Source organism: Alosa alosa, chromosome 11 (assembly GCF_017589495.1).
Source record: "Alosa alosa isolate M-15738 ecotype Scorff River chromosome 11, AALO_Geno_1.1, whole genome shotgun sequence".
Taxonomy (NCBI): Eukaryota; Metazoa; Chordata; class Actinopteri; order Clupeiformes; family Clupeidae; genus Alosa; species Alosa alosa.
The window spans coordinates 27,379,532-27,395,381 of record NC_063199.1 but is presented as its reverse complement, the minus strand read 5'-3'; the positions used below and the strand labels follow the sequence as shown (position 1 = coordinate 27,395,381).

The 15,850-nt window shown below is 43.0% G+C and overlaps 1 pseudogene; it reads left to right on the top strand.

Annotated features, from left to right (window-relative positions):
• The first annotated feature begins 482 nt into the window (after positions 1-482).
• LOC125302823 lies at positions 483-9,020 on the top strand (annotated as a pseudogene).
• Positions 9,021-15,850: the final 6,830 nt, after the last annotated feature.

The window sequence follows — 15,850 nt, the reverse complement described above, 5'->3', positions numbered from 1 at the left end:
GAAGGGATTCAGCTGCTTTCACAACTACCAATGCTTACTGTAAAAACATCCCAAGCTAATGTTATACATTGACCTAGGCCTACTTGTAGCTTAACATAGCATTTAAGCATTCTGCTGTTTGAGACTTAGACAGACGACCTGGTGCTTTAAAGACAGTAAACAGCTGGCGTGCATGAATACTACTAGACATGAAAGTTCCAGTCTGCTTTGATGCACGGAATTTATCGTGTGGTTTTCCTAACCCCCATTTGGTAAAGATTATCACGGTCGAATAGTTAGTATAGCAGAGAAGCTATGCCACTTTCATCAAAACCTATTACAAAGCTATAGCAATGTTATGTCATTAAATACGATAAACAGTGATTCTGGAACAGATCTGCGTCTTCATTATACCGTTAATAAACATATTACAGTATGTAACCATATTCCGTCCGTTCGAGAAAAAAAAGTTGCGCTAACTGTTCTAGTTTGTTACAAGCAGCATGGGCCATCAGGCAGGTAGTAAACATTTTTTGCTAGGCTAGCCTTCCTGCTGCGACATTACACCATTTGTACAAGACAAGTAGAGCTATTTTATCCAGTGTTATTTATCACTTACCACTATCTTGTTTTTTCTTGTCATCCTCTTCCTTTCTCTTCTGGCTTCTGGACGCATAACTCCCCTTCATTATGACTCCCGAGGTTTTATATTTTCGCGGCAGCAGCAGAGACCACAAACCTGGCTGGCTGGCTGGCTGCTGTCAGCGACTACTGAGAGGGGCCCCCTTGAGGGGGATCCCGGTATTGCCGGTAACAGTGTCGTTGCACTTTACTGCATTGACTATCAAAGGGGCGCTCACAGTTTGTCGTTGCATTTTATTCTTAACCAGTCGTTGTCTTGGGGCCCCTGGCCAGCTCGGGGCCCCAAGCAATTGCTTGGTTTGCTTGCCTTCTAGCGACGGGCCTGGTGATAGGACCCATCCTCAAATTCTTCGAGACATACATATTACAATGCTACTTACCGGCTGTCAAAGTCAGGTGAGAACTCACCAAAGCACTCTGAAAAATTTAATTTAGCAAAGCTACCTATGAACACTTTCTAAGGTAAATACAACTTTACACACTTTAAGGTCTACACACATGCTAGAGTTTTAGAATTGCACAGTAAATAGTAGAATAACTTAAGTCAGAGAGGTAATCAAAGAATGACCTTTTATAAGATTATGTAAATATACCTCTTGGCCAATCCCATGCAAAGGTCATCCTTACCATGGAAAAAAAGTTGTGCACACACAAATAGAACTGTTGTTAAAATGTTTTAGGTCTATATTTTATTGTTTGTAACTGATCTGATTGAATTTGATGGGAAATGACACTGTTTTTACATCATAAATATGGTGTGCAACCATACAGAAACAACATTTTTCACATGGCAATATTATACATTTAAAAAAAAGGAATAAATGGATTCAAGGTTCCAACAACAATTCCAAATTGACAAGGGTAGTAGAGTAATGTGTATGCTCAGCTTGCCTTATGAGCACAGCTCTTTAAATTTGTAAGGCTTTTGTTTTTAAGTCAGCAAGTTCCATGTCCTTGTCACATCCATAATGTTTTATAGGAAAAGTTTATGCTACACATACTGTGTTGATGCGACAATGTCCAAAGTTTCTGTGCAAAGCTGATTTATATCAATGTAAAGTGTGATGAACAAATTGTGGCCCTTTCTTAATTTTAAAACCTTTAATGGTGCGTTATGGATGTAACATTAGGGATGTTACATAATGTGAATTTACAGGAGTGGAGACTTTATTTTACCTCAAAGCCGATAAACATTTGTTCTGGTGGCATGCCAGTTTCAACATATTTCACCTTAGTGACATTGACAGCGGTCATTATTTAGAGGTCCTTAGACTAAAATAATGACTTTGGGAAATCCCATTCAAGTGAATGGAGCATTCTACTTGCATTGTAAAGAGCCGTATGATAATAAAAATATACATGGTAACCTTCTGCGTAATTCCATTATGCACATCATAATGCGCTACCACGCCACCTCATAGACATATTTTGCATAGCCTACGGGTCTACTTACTTAGTTAGATTTAGCCTAGTAACAAAGTTAACAAAGCTGATCATAGTATTTGGTGGTTGTGTCATAACAGCAACCATGGAATCCCAATCAAGCGCATAATATCCAGGATATTCAATAGGCTAGATTATGCAAGTCAAATAACTAGATGTACCGCAGAGCGGTACAAAATATGACCACCGCCCAGTCCAGCACATTTTTTCCACAAAAATAATGTTAACATTTGTCAAATGGTGTTCATTTCATACTTTGTTCCTTTGTGTGTGTGTGTGTGTGTGTGTGTGTGTGTGTGTGTGTGTGTTTGTTTGTGTTTGTGTATGTAGGTGTGTTTGTGTGTGTGTGTGTGTGTGTGTGTGTGTGTGTGTGTGTGTGTGTGTGTGTTTTTGTTTGTGTTTGTGTATGTAGGTGTGTTTGTATGTGCGGGTGCATGTGTAGTGCTTTTCAACTACTTTACCAATAACCTAGCCCATCTGTTACAATAATGCATAAAGAACTGGCTCCTTCCTTCAAAATACTGTAGGGGACTAGTGAATTACCATCATTTAACAATGTTAACAAACATCATGTAAAGTATATATACAGTACAGTATACTGCATATTTGAAATTACTTGTTGTCCTGATTCTCTGTGGATCACATTGGGCACTGAGGATGCAATAATTTCATTGCTAGTTTTTCATAATTACTATTTCAATTGTTTCATATCAAAATTCACTATGTGTTTTATGTAGTTTGTGGAGGACTGGTTCAGACACGTCACATCCATAACGCAAAAATGTCACATCCAGTTTTTCCTACATAATGCATTACAAAAATGACGCATAGTTTCAAAAACACACTTTTTGTGTTCATTCAAGTCTCGATGGTACATAAATCATGGTTTCAGCAGTTTCCTTAAAATTTCAAGAGTTTGTAGAACGTCCATAATGCTGTAATGTTGTAAATGATTATATGAAATTTGAGGATTTGTCAGTATTCAGAGGACAGAGGTTACATTAAAAGTTATGCAAATGAATTCACTGATACTAATCTTGTCCATGCTCTAAGGCATTTTGTTTACCATAATGAGTTTAACTGTCACATCCATAATGCTGGAACTGCCCTCTTAGATATACTGTGAAATCTCAGTAGTTAGCCAGGCTACAGTCTTGTTATTTTTAAACGTTTTCTTGTTCTGTATGTGTGATGTAATCTACTTTGCTCTACAATTCCGTCATGCAATATAAACAGTTGTTGGACGTTGTCTCATAGACCAGATTGCCCTGCCCGACTTTAACACCGGAGCCATGGAGAACTGGGGCCTGATCACCTACAGGGAGACGGCCCTGCTCTACGACCCCGACGTGTCTTCCAACGGCAACAAGGAGAGGATCGCCACCATCATAGCGCACGAGCTCGCACACATGGTGTGTTGCTTATTTAAATGGAACCTTTTAGGAGGGACAGTTGACTGACACACTGTTTGGCATGCATATAGAGCACATTTGTATTTGCACACTCACACACACACACACTCACACACACACACACATACACATACACACACACACACACATATCAGGGCTTAAATTTCTTTCAAAATTGGGGTGGGGGAATTACCCCCTTTAGTGCTTCACATAGGGGGGATTAGTACAGTTGGGGGCAGGGCATACATTTTACAAACACAAATCGATTAAGAACAAAGTCCTCGATGTTAAGCATTTTCCTTATTACAGTACAGGCGTTAATGAGAACAACACTTAACGTAGCCTAGTCCTCACTTACATGTTTTCAGTTTTGATTTTCTAATAGGAGTAAGTGTTTGTGACAACACATGATAAATTTGCTAATATTTGATCGCTGTTTTGGTATAAAGCATCTTTCACGTAATGAATGGGCACTCTAGAAAGTGAAAGTAGGCCTACTATGTGCTCCGTGTAGCTGTCTGTTCACATCCGTAATAGATTATTAGATCTTCACATCCGTATATTGTGCCAAGTAACAGATTATGGGATGCCTTTATCTACTGAATTCTGTACGTTTGTGGAAAGAAAGTGTGTATTGCTTCAGTTTGTCCCTTTCCATTTACAGAAAGACCTGATTGTGCTAAGTAACATACACAGAGTGTTTGCAGTGGACGTCCTGGCCTCCTCTCATCCCTTGTCCTCCAAAGAGGAGGAGATCCAAAGACCTGAGCAGATCAGTGAGCTATTTGATGCCATCTCCTATAGCAAGGTAACCACACACACATACACACACAGAGATAGAGAGAGAGAGAGGAGAGAGAGACACACATACACATACACACACACACACACACACAAGCACACACAAGCACATGCTTTATATCTTACCTGGGCAAACTGTAACTACATTCATATGCTACATTATATGTTGTGTTTTTGTGTTTTACAGGGGGCTTCTGTTCTAAGAATGCTATCCAACTTCCTGTCTGAAGATGTCTTTGTAATGGGACTGAGTGTAGGTGTCCCTTCACTGTGCATGGTGCTGCTGTTAACGTCTAGCATCATTATGTTGCTCCACATGCTTGAGGTCTCTGGGCCCTCATCTCCATCTCTTTGTTCCTACAGACGTACCTGAACGAGTTTGCCTTCAATAACACTGTCTACTCTGACCTGTGGGACCACCTGCAAGCAGTGAGTACTGTACTGTGCTATTTGAAAACTCACAATTCAAAGCTAACTATAGCCTCTTTCAGCTTTCTATAGAGGCTCTTATGTTATTTTAGAGGGAATGTAATTGTGTCCAGTTGAAAAGCACAGAGATGTGACATGTTGAGTGGCTTGTTTTTGGGTGTGTTGATGATTGTTTGGCAGGTGATGCCTTGGTGATTCCTTGTCATTTCTGTTGTCCTGGGAAAGACAGACATATAATAGTTTAGGCAGTGCAGTGTTCACCCCCACAGGTGCTAATGAGGAAGCATAGCTCTACCTGCTTGTGTGATGATGTGTTCTGTAGAGACCTTCATGGGTCTGGTTCCTCACACTGTCAGCCCTGAAGGACATTTGTTGTTCCGCAGGCCGCTGTGAAAACTGGAACCAGTGAGCGTTTGCCAGACACAGTCCATGAAATCATGAACCGCTGGGTCCTCCAGATGGGCTTCCATTACATTGCATTACATTTAGCAGACACTTCTTGACCAAAGTGACATATGTCAGCTATATTACAAGGGATCACATTGTCCCTGGAGCAACTTGGGGTTAAGTGCCTTGCTCAAGGGCACAAAGGTGGAAGCTGGGAATTGAACCGACAACTTTCAGGCTACTGCACGCTAGCCCAGCTCCTTAACTACTACACTACCACCGCCCCGTTTCCCTGTGGTCTCCATAGATACCGCCACTGGAACTGTAACCCAGCAACACTTCCTGCTGGACCCTGACTCTGTTGTGGACAGGCCGTCTGAGTTCAAGTATGTGATTCAGTGGTTGATCACAATAATGACATTCAAAGATGTTTGTTTTGTGACCGTGTCTCTCTTGTCTCACAGTTATACATGGTATGTGCCCATTACATGGCAGAAGGACTCTGTGAAAAGTGCAGACTTTTGGCTGATGAAAAAAACAGGTACAATCTGCCATTTTGTGTTGCCCTATTAATAAACACAAAAGCCACTGGCATGAAATACAGGATGAATAATACATTTTCTTTCTTCATGACTCCCAGATTTGAATAATGACCTTAAGACAACTAGCGCTGATCAGTGGGTGCTGGCCAACCTCAATGTGGCAGGATACTACAGAGTCAAATACGATGATGCAAATTATGTGAGGCTTCAGAATCAACTCACAATGGCTCATGAAGTAAGTGGTTAAATAGCATATAGAAAACTGGATATAAGACACTGTCTGCAGGAAATACTGAAATAAACAACATCTCATCTGCTTCTTGTCCAGCTCATTCCAGTGATCAATAGAGCCCAATTTATCGACGATGCTTTTAATCTAGCAAGGTGAGTGATTTAGTGATACAGTGTGTGTGTGTGTGTGTGTGTGTGTGTGTGTGTGTGTGTGTGTGTGTGTTTAATTATGGACATAATTCAAATTCCTAGTAAGTTGATCCTCAGAATTTTTAATTTAGTGCACATGCTGAAATAAATAGATTTTCAACAATGTATTTGTTTTCTTTAATATTTGTAGAGCAAAACTTGTGCCAACAACACTAGCTCTGGACATGACTAAGTATTTGAACAAAGAGAGGGAGTATGCCATGGGAGTCTGCTCTGGACAACCTGGACTTCTTCTACCTGATGTTTGATCGCACGGAGATCTACGGCCTCCTGCAGGTCAGTCCCTCTTATCTACTACTGGTGTCACAGAGAGAATGTGGAGTCACATTCAGTGGCACGTGTGGGTTTCAGTAAAAATCTTGACCTTTGACCTTGGCACGCCGTGCCAACTACTAATTTACGCCGAACCTATATCTGAAAGGGCCATTACACATCTGCCCCTTCGTTTTTTGTTCAATATGCTGCAAGACCACATGCTAAAAGCAACCATGATGGTATGGATGCTTACCGATGGTTGACTGGTGTTCTGCTCTGCCCTCATGACAGACGTATATCATGAAACAAGTGGAGCCCTCTTTAACCACTACAAGGACATCACTGCGGACTGGACCAAAGTACCAGAACGGCACACTGACCAGTAGGTGTACTGCTAGTCATTCGTTGCTGTGAAATAAGTGTGAAGTGTGAAATATTAGAAAGAGTTTAGTTACTGCAGGTGACACTGGTTGCTGTTGGTTGGCTTCCGCAGATACAACCAGGTGAATGCGCTGAGCATGGCCTGTAGCACAGGGATTGAAGTGTGCACTAGACTGGTCAAAGAATGGTTCGGTAGCTGGATGAACAACACACAGAACAACCCGTGAGTTCTACAGGCCTTCCGCTTTTTATTTTGCTTTGATTTGAATGGACATAAAAGCAATGTATATTTGTGATGGAACAAAAAATATGAAAAGTTTCATGAGAGATGAAAATAATAAATTCAAGGACTTCCACCATAGTCCTTGCTGTTTAAAAAACAAGAATGGTGCAAAACAACACTTAACTGTATAATCATATACCTGTTGATAAAGATGAAGCCTAGCTAAGATGGGCCTTGGTGCAACAATGCAGGGAGTATGAGAGCAACAGTACTCTCTCATAGGGACGCATGCTGAGAAGATCTTGGTGAGCTCTTAACTGCTTTAACTTTAACCCCGAACAGGATCCATCCCAACCTACGGTCTGTAGTCTACTGCAGTGCCATTGCCGCTGGTGGAGTGGTAGAATGGGACCATGGCTGGAAGATGTTTCAAGAGGCAACCATCGCCATCGAGCAGGACAAGCTCAGGGCTGCACTGGCCTGCGCTTCACAGCCTTGGCTCTTGAACAGGTGATGTGACCTTGGAGTCTCCTCTTGTGACCTTTACCTATACATGCAGCTATCTCTGGATCCCACTCTGCAGGCATACAGAGGGTCATTATGTTATACATACATGTTATACTGTATATATATCTGAAAATATGACAAAGAATTTATAATACAGAAATGTCAATCTGTAAAGAGCTCTAATCAGCTAATTGTCAAAACACTGGCAATGGTTTCCTGAGCCTTTAATATCTCAGTGTGTGGACTGTGCAGTGCAATGGACTTTTCCACGAGCACGTGCCCTTACCGTAAAGTGTTACCAGTGAGCAGGTTTTAATGGAGTATTTACTCTATAGGTACCTGGAGTACACCTTGAAACCAGACATGGTTCTGTAGTCTACTGCAGTGCCATTGCCGCTGGTGGAGTGTGTAACCAGTGAGCAGGTTTTAATGGAGTATTTACTCTCTAGGTACCTGGAGTACACCTTGAAACCAGACATGATTCGGAAACAGGATGCTACTTCTACTATTGTCCACATTGCCAATAATGTGGTGGGCCAACCTCTGGCTTGGGACTTCATGAGAGCTGGGTGTACATTTTCAATGAGTGAGTACATTAATTAATTTATACTGAAATGATTGTAGTTAGACTTGTTTATAGTGTCATGTCACTCTTATGTCGATACTGTCAAGTAAAGTATAACCTAATATATTTTCCATGAGCATCCATTTCTGTGCTTTAATGTCAATGAAAGTCAGTCTACAGTTTGCAGAGGAGCTTTTCTTAGAGGAGGAACTCACTGGCCTTCAAACACACACACACCAAGCTTGTGCAAAATCCAGGATTGAATTGAGAATGACAATGAATTTCTTGAATTTGAATTACATTTTAACAGGATGTAGAATTACAATTCGAATTTGAATTGAAGGAAGTAGAATTGAAATTCAATGAAAATCAAAGAAATTCTTATACATCATTTAAGGGTACTTAACTTGTAACTTAAAACAGTAACAAATTACAATTCCAAAGTAACTTTCCCAAAAGTGAATGTATATGAGCTTTAACACATTCTTTCTGTTGTGTTACTGTGGAACTGCTTTGAATTGCCAATTTGCCATACATTTAATTCCACTTCCTGTCAATTCAATTCAAATTCAGAAAATTCTGAATTTGCACAAGCCTGACACACACAGACACACAGACACACATACCATAAAGCTGTAGCAATTGTAATTGATCGCTCTTTGCTCTCCTATCTTTCCCCCCACAGCTCCAGCAGTTCAAGCAGGACTATGCCGATGTGGGCTTTGGATCAGGCACCCTGGCTGTGGAGCAGTCTATTGAGAGAACACAGGCCAACATCAAATGGGTAGCAGAAAACAGAGACATAATGCAGACTTGGCTAAAACAAGTAATTTCACCGTAATTTAAATGGGGTTTTATTTTTATTTTTTATCTTTCTAAACAAATATTAAGATGTCTTCTATCGCTCTATTTATTATTTCAGAGTCCTTTTCTGCCAAATGCTAATAGCTGTGTCAGCTGTGAGCACTTTCAGTAGCTCATGCTGTCACTCCCAATGTCGCATATGTTTTTGATTGGAGTATAGGACAAAGGAAAGCTTAATATAGTGTGTAGTGTGTAGAGTCATGTGAGGAGCCACAACAGCTGAAACTCAATGTTGTTCTTTGAACATGGCAGAGATCCTCTCATTAAAACATCAACAAATGTGTGTACCTGTTGTTGGGTTTTAATTTATTTTACCCTTTGTGTTAATCTATTTAACAGGTAGGCTATTATTGCTATTCATGCAGTAGCTTTGAAACAGACCTATATGCCTACATTGGACTTTTCTCATTTCAACTGTCAGTGTGGGCGGAACTGGTATCACTGAATGTGAAATATACCCATTCTAGTCTGTACTCATTTGGATATAAAAACAGCATTCTTGGCTCTATTCTATGACCCTACCTCTATTAGGTTTATTAATTTATTATTATTATTTGTCCAAGCACTTTACTGGACATAGCACTTTCTGGGTTTTTCTAGGGGGTATTTATGGTGAATTAATTATGTATAAAGTAATGGGTGATTCATGGGGGCAACTACTTCAACTTCATGGGGGCAACTAAAAACTATATGCTTGTCTGTTTTGCTCTAACAACATTTTGTTATTATCCTGTAACAATGACAGAACAAAACTGAACAGTGGTCACTCCAATCAAGCTTGTGTATGACAAATGGCGTCAGCCAGCAACAGAGCTCTTATCTTATCTTAGGAGTTGTAATTTTTCCTCACTAAAAATTGGTATCAGGTGTGGATTTGGGCCCATATTCACAAAGAATCTTAAGGCTAAAAGGAGCTCCTAACTGGCAGATTTATGAGAAACTTAACTTTTGCACTCCTACATTTTTTACTAGGCGTAATTCATAAAGCATTTTAGCTCTTACAATAGCACCTAAATCTGGGACCGCTTAGAAGTAGTCAAGAGGACTCCTAACTCACTAAGACTTATTTACAAAACATCGTAAGCTGCTGTTTGTAGCATACTGTACCATGTCACAATGTTTTGAAATGCACATGCAGAATCACTTACAGGAGATCTAAATAGTGAGGGAATAATTTGAAGTTTAAGGGATGCAATAGTGCCACGAAAAAAACAACCAAAACCATTCATTGTCAAGATTTAAACTAAATTTAGTTTCAAATTGAATTGTTTCTCATATGTAAACTTGTCCTTCAAACAGATTCATTTTAAAAAGGTTGAGATACTGCATCAATCCATAGAGTATTCTATTACTAGGTCATTTGCTTTGTAGCCTACTGAAAGTTGGTCTCAGCAGCTTTGTGAATAGGTTAGAGAAAAGTCCTAGCTAAAAACTTTTAGTGCGATTTAGGAGTACTCTTAGCGGTAATATACAATGCTTTGTGAATACAGGCCCTGTGTGCTAAACTCTGTCTTGTCCGGAACATTCTTGAGATCTGATAATTGTGTCGATGCCTGGACAGATACATGGCGGTCAAAGGACAGAGAAAGTCACAATGATGAGAACTCGTAAAGTCATGTATGTCCTGTCTCTTGAGTGTGACCGAGAGTGAGAGTGTGGGACAAGAATGGGTGTGGAACCTCTATCTTTTTTTCAATGTAGGCTACCCATCACCTCAGTAAAGTTTAACGTTTCACGAATTCATTCAAAATTAAAACAACTGTGTAGAATGGAGACTAACTTCCCTCATGTGGTAGCTTCCAATGCTTGAGTATTAGGCTACATCTCATGCAAAAAATCATGCAAAAGGTATATTTGGGAAAAACAAGCCAATTGTGGCATACAGTATGTACAAAAGCCATTAGTGTCAATGTTGTACAATTGGTTTAATGTTATGAGGTCCATTGGTCAGGGAACATAATGGATATATATATATATATATATCCATTATATTAAATATACAGTATGAGGGAAGTACGTCTCCATGCTACACAGTTGTTTTACTTTTGAATGTTAAATAAATGTTAAACATTAAACTAACTTTACTGTAGAAGTGCACCTGTCACCTTTTGCTGGAGCCTCAGAGCCTTGACAGCCTCCCCCTTTTATGATGAATTCTCAGATAGATCGTTGATCAAGTCGTTGATAGTTTACCCTTATCAGCGGTTAGATGTGTGTGAAGGAAGTAGTCGCCTCATCATGGAGTGTTCCTTTGTTCTTCAGCACTGACACAGGGGACACTGTGTTCACTTTTGTTTTTTTAAGCAAGTCATTATTATGCAAGTAATGTCTTATAACACGTGTTGTCATAAATGTGGGGATTATCAAAGTAGATAGTGCCACAATGTGTCGCCCCACCTCAAGTTTTTACAAGTCAAGCTGTAAAAGATTGTTTATTGACTCTGTTGATGGACTGAGGCTGTTGTGTAAGATAGCAGTCACACTGCATATCTTTCCATTACATTGTCACTCAACCATTTAGATATTAACCTGTAAGCAGGGGTGAAAGTAGTTTTTATTTCTTGGTGGTACTATGATATAGAGTTATAATGCGCCGAACATTTCACTTAGCCTAATTATTTATTATTTATTTATTTGTTTATTTACTGTATTATAGTCTACTTATCAAGCATTCACTAGGACTTCTTATCACTCTAGTATCACTCTTTAACCCACCTGCATCTGTTTTTGATTATGAATAAATTGCAAACACTTAATTTCAACATTTATTTATTTATTTAACCTAGTTACTCTGCTCGCTCCCACTCAATTTTTGTATATAGGCTACTGTATATCATGAAACACGTTTCTTTCAGTCATGCCTTTTTATTTGGGAGACTGCAACATACTTCTGTCCGCTAAAACACTTTCATTATTGCTGCGCAAGATCTGGTTAAGCCGTACACGCGCTGTCTGTCTCGTGTCTCTCCAGCGAAACACTGCACACATAAAACCAGAATAGGCTATTGAAACATCAACATATTTTTCTTTAGCCTGTATGTTTTTTTTTATTTGGGAGACTTTCCAAGAAACGTCCGTCTGCTTAAACACTTTGGATACCAGTGCACGTTGGCGCAATTACTGTAGGCGCGCTATAGCTTGCTCGTCCAGCTGCACGGGAGGTTTAGACACAATTCAGATACAGTTCAGAACGATGTATATGAAATATATTTTGGGGGAAACGTGTTGCTTCTGGTAATTTGACGTTAGCAGTTGTGTTGTCATGCTGAAAGTGCTATATTTTTCAGAGACAGTATAGTTTTCTTTCCGGTATGGCGTACCCTCTCCAAATATTTTAGTGGTACGCCGTACCGGCCAGTACCGGCTTACTTTCACCCCTGCCTGTAAGACATTAGCCAAAAATCTGACCCTCACAATTTGATGGGTAATGGCGGTGAGGTGTCTTAGAGCCTGTGGGCTGTATTTTGGGCACCAGCGCATGGCGTAAAGTTCGTTTTCTAACCGCGCAAAGTTTAATTCGGTATTTTGCACGTTTATTTTTTAAACATTGCACCCAGTGGTGTGGCAATTAACAACCTAGGTAGGGGCCTGGCGCATTGTCTAAAAATCGCTATCGTACACCACCTAAACCTGGTCAGAAGTCAATGGCGAGTTGTTCATATGCTATTTTAAGAGCGCATGTCAACAGTCATATTGGCAGGTGCACGCACCATCCTTCTATCATTCATGAACGCACACCAGCGCATGTCCATGCAAAGCATTACAAATTGCACGATTACAATGGGAAACATAATTAGAATAAAGACATTACGAAATACTGTACATCTCATGATGAATAGTTATTCACCATTATTTGCAAATTGGTAATGACGGTTAAAAGTGATTTGGGGAGAGGCGAGAGACACGTATGGAGCACAGCTGAAGACGCACTGTCACGAGATATAAGCAACTCCTCTGCAGGATAAATGTTGTTTTATTCAGTCATTTGAGCAATATTAGGATAAGTGTTGCTTTTTCCAGCCTATGTTTTCGATGGTAACCCATTGTCAGTCAATAGTGAAAATAACTGCATATAACTGTCTTGTCGCTGACTGACTCCTTGGTGAAGTTAGTTTCACTTTGCCAATGAGTTCAAATAATAAACCATTGCAAATGCGTGAAGGCTATGCTAGGTTTTAGTAAAGCATGGTTTAAGAATATTGTAACAACCTTGCAAAGTTGTTTTAGAAAGGTCTTTATTGGTTACGCACCAATACTCACTAATACTTAATACCAGGCCAGACCTGGCCCTTATGCTCCAGCACTAAACATCTATGTGAGGCTGTATCTACAACACACACTAGTTAGACCCGGTTATGAACACTGTAATCAACTATAAACATAAACACGACAGTCAGGACGCACAACATTGGTAATTTGCATGGTTAACATTAACATTCAACATAACACATCAACCGAACAGCATCATGGGAGCACAGTCATCAACAGCTAGGCTCAGATCATTACACAGCCCCCCGAGACTTAGTCCATGTCCCCTTGACTCAAGTCTTACCCTACGTCAGTCCATGAGCCTGGCTGGGACGCGACGCTGGCGTTGTGGGCGCCCCGCTGTCGCGGCGGTGACTTCCGGTGAAGGCTGCACGGTGATCGGTGTTAGAGCCACAGCTCCATTGTCACCAAGTTCCACAGAGTCAGTGTCAAAGTCTCCACGACCCTCAGCTGAGGCCAGGGGTCGAGGGCCAGTCATCCGCGGTGGAGAGCCACAACTCTCCGGCGCTTTAATCAGTCTCACCACGATGGACCACATCAGACAGCTTCTCTAAGACATCGCACGGCCCGACCCACTGGCTAGTGAGTTTCGGGGAAATGCCTTTCTTTCTCTCCGGGCAGTACACCCACACTTTATCGCCGGTCTGGAACTCCTGGCCGCGACAGCGCGTATCGTAAGCTCACTTTTGACATATTCCAGCTTCACTCATAGCCTGCCGGGCCAACTTGTGTACTCCCTTCAGTCTCTCGCGTAGCTGCTTGTAGTATTCCAGCCCTGACTTACCTCCAATCTCCCCTTCCGGCGAACCGAACACCAAGTCCATTTCGTTGACTCTTCAGAGCTGCCGTGTGCATTTCGATACTGCTGTGCCATGCCCAGAGCACCAGGGGCAAGTGTAAGTCCCAGTCCTTTTGTCGGCATTCGGCCAATATGGCCAGCTGCACTGCTAGCGTCCGGTTAAACCGCTCCACCAGACCGTCGCTTTGTGGATGCAGAGGTGTTGTTCTCGTTTACCGGATGCCCATGCGCTGGCAAACCTCAGCAAACACCTCTGCCTCAAAATTCCGCCCTTGGTCTCTGTGGAGCTCTTCCGGTGCCCCGAACCGGCAGAACATCTCAGTGACCAGTCTGTCCGCTGTCTTGTGGGCGCTCTGATCTGGCACCGCATACGCCTCCGGCCACTTAGTGAAATAGTCCATAGTGAAATCTGTGACTGGCAGTGGGCCCATGACATCGACGGCTACCCGCTCCATGGGAGCCCCGACTGCGTATTGCTGCAGCGGAGCGTGCGAGCGTCGCGTGGGGCCCTTCTTCGCTGTGCAGGCGTCACAACAGTGAACATGCAGTTCAACGTCCAGCCTGCATCCCGGCCAATAGAAGTGGCCTCTCAGCCGACGAAGAGTCTTTGCAATGCCGAAATGAGCCGCCCCCACTGCCCCATGCACATGTTCCAGTACACAGGCTCGTAATCCAGCAGGAACCAGCAACTGGAAAATGTCAGATTGTCTATCGGGAGCTCGCCAGTGTCTATACAACAGTCCTTGACGTGCTACTAATCCCGGCCACTGTGAATAAATCGCTATGGTCTCTGGATCGAAAAGCTGATACGCCAGTCCATGGCGGTCGCTGACCGGCTTCGATCCATGACCACACTCTGCCGAAAGGCGTGGCGTCCTCGATTAGCCTTCGGATCTCCTCCCCTTGACATCCGCCCACCGGCGACTGCGCGTCCGTGGCCCCAGCTGCCGCTCTGCAGTGCTGCGTTGTGGCGTTGGGCTGCGGTGCGTTGTCTCCGGTCTCTCGATCACTGTAGCTGGTAGCGGAAGGCGGCGATGACCTCGGGGTGCTGCTGGCGAGCGTTGACTCTCTCGCTGGCGTGAAGCTGGCGTGCTGCTGATGGCTCTCTTTGATGGCGTGCTGTTGGCGGCGTTGACCCTCTCCGTTGGCGCTGGCTATTGAAAACAGCGACTCTCTCTCTCTCTGCCAGCGGTGATGCAGCCTGTAGCCCGGCCGGCGGGCTCGGTTGAGCCGCGGCCAGGCTCCTATCCTCCCTCGGTGGCATTGTTGGCACTGGTCTGCTGCACCGCAGACGGGCGCTGGACAGGGCGTCCGCGTTGCCGTGAAGGCGACCCGCCCGATGTCGAATCTCCATGTCGTAGTCCTGGAGCGCCTCCAACCAGCGAGCCAGCTGGCCCTCTGGTTCTTTGAAGTTCAGCAGCCAGGTGAGCGACGCGTGGTCCGTTCTCAGCAGGAACCGTTTGCCCTAGAGGTAGGTTCGGAAATGGCGCACTGCCACCACCACAGCCAACAGTTCTCTGCGGGTCACGCGGTAATTCTTCTCCGCTTCGGTCCAGTGAGCGGCTGAAGTATCGACCACTTGCTTTCGCCCTGCTCGCCTGCTTGTGAGAGGGCGGGCGCCGACACCCATGTCGCTGGCGTCGGTGTCCAGGATAAACGGCAGTCGAGGGTCAGGGAAAGCGAGCACTGGGGCCTCACATAGCGCCCTCCGCAGCCGCCGGAATGCCGCGTCGCACTCCAGTGTCCACTCGAAGAGTTGGCCTTTGTGCGTCAATCGATGCAGCGGGCTGGCGACTGTAGCAAAGTCCCGAATGAAGCGCCGGTAATATGACGCCAGGCCCAGGAAGCTCCGCAGCTCAGCACCGTCGCGTGGAACAGGCCAACGTCTCACCGTCTTTCACCTTAGCTGGG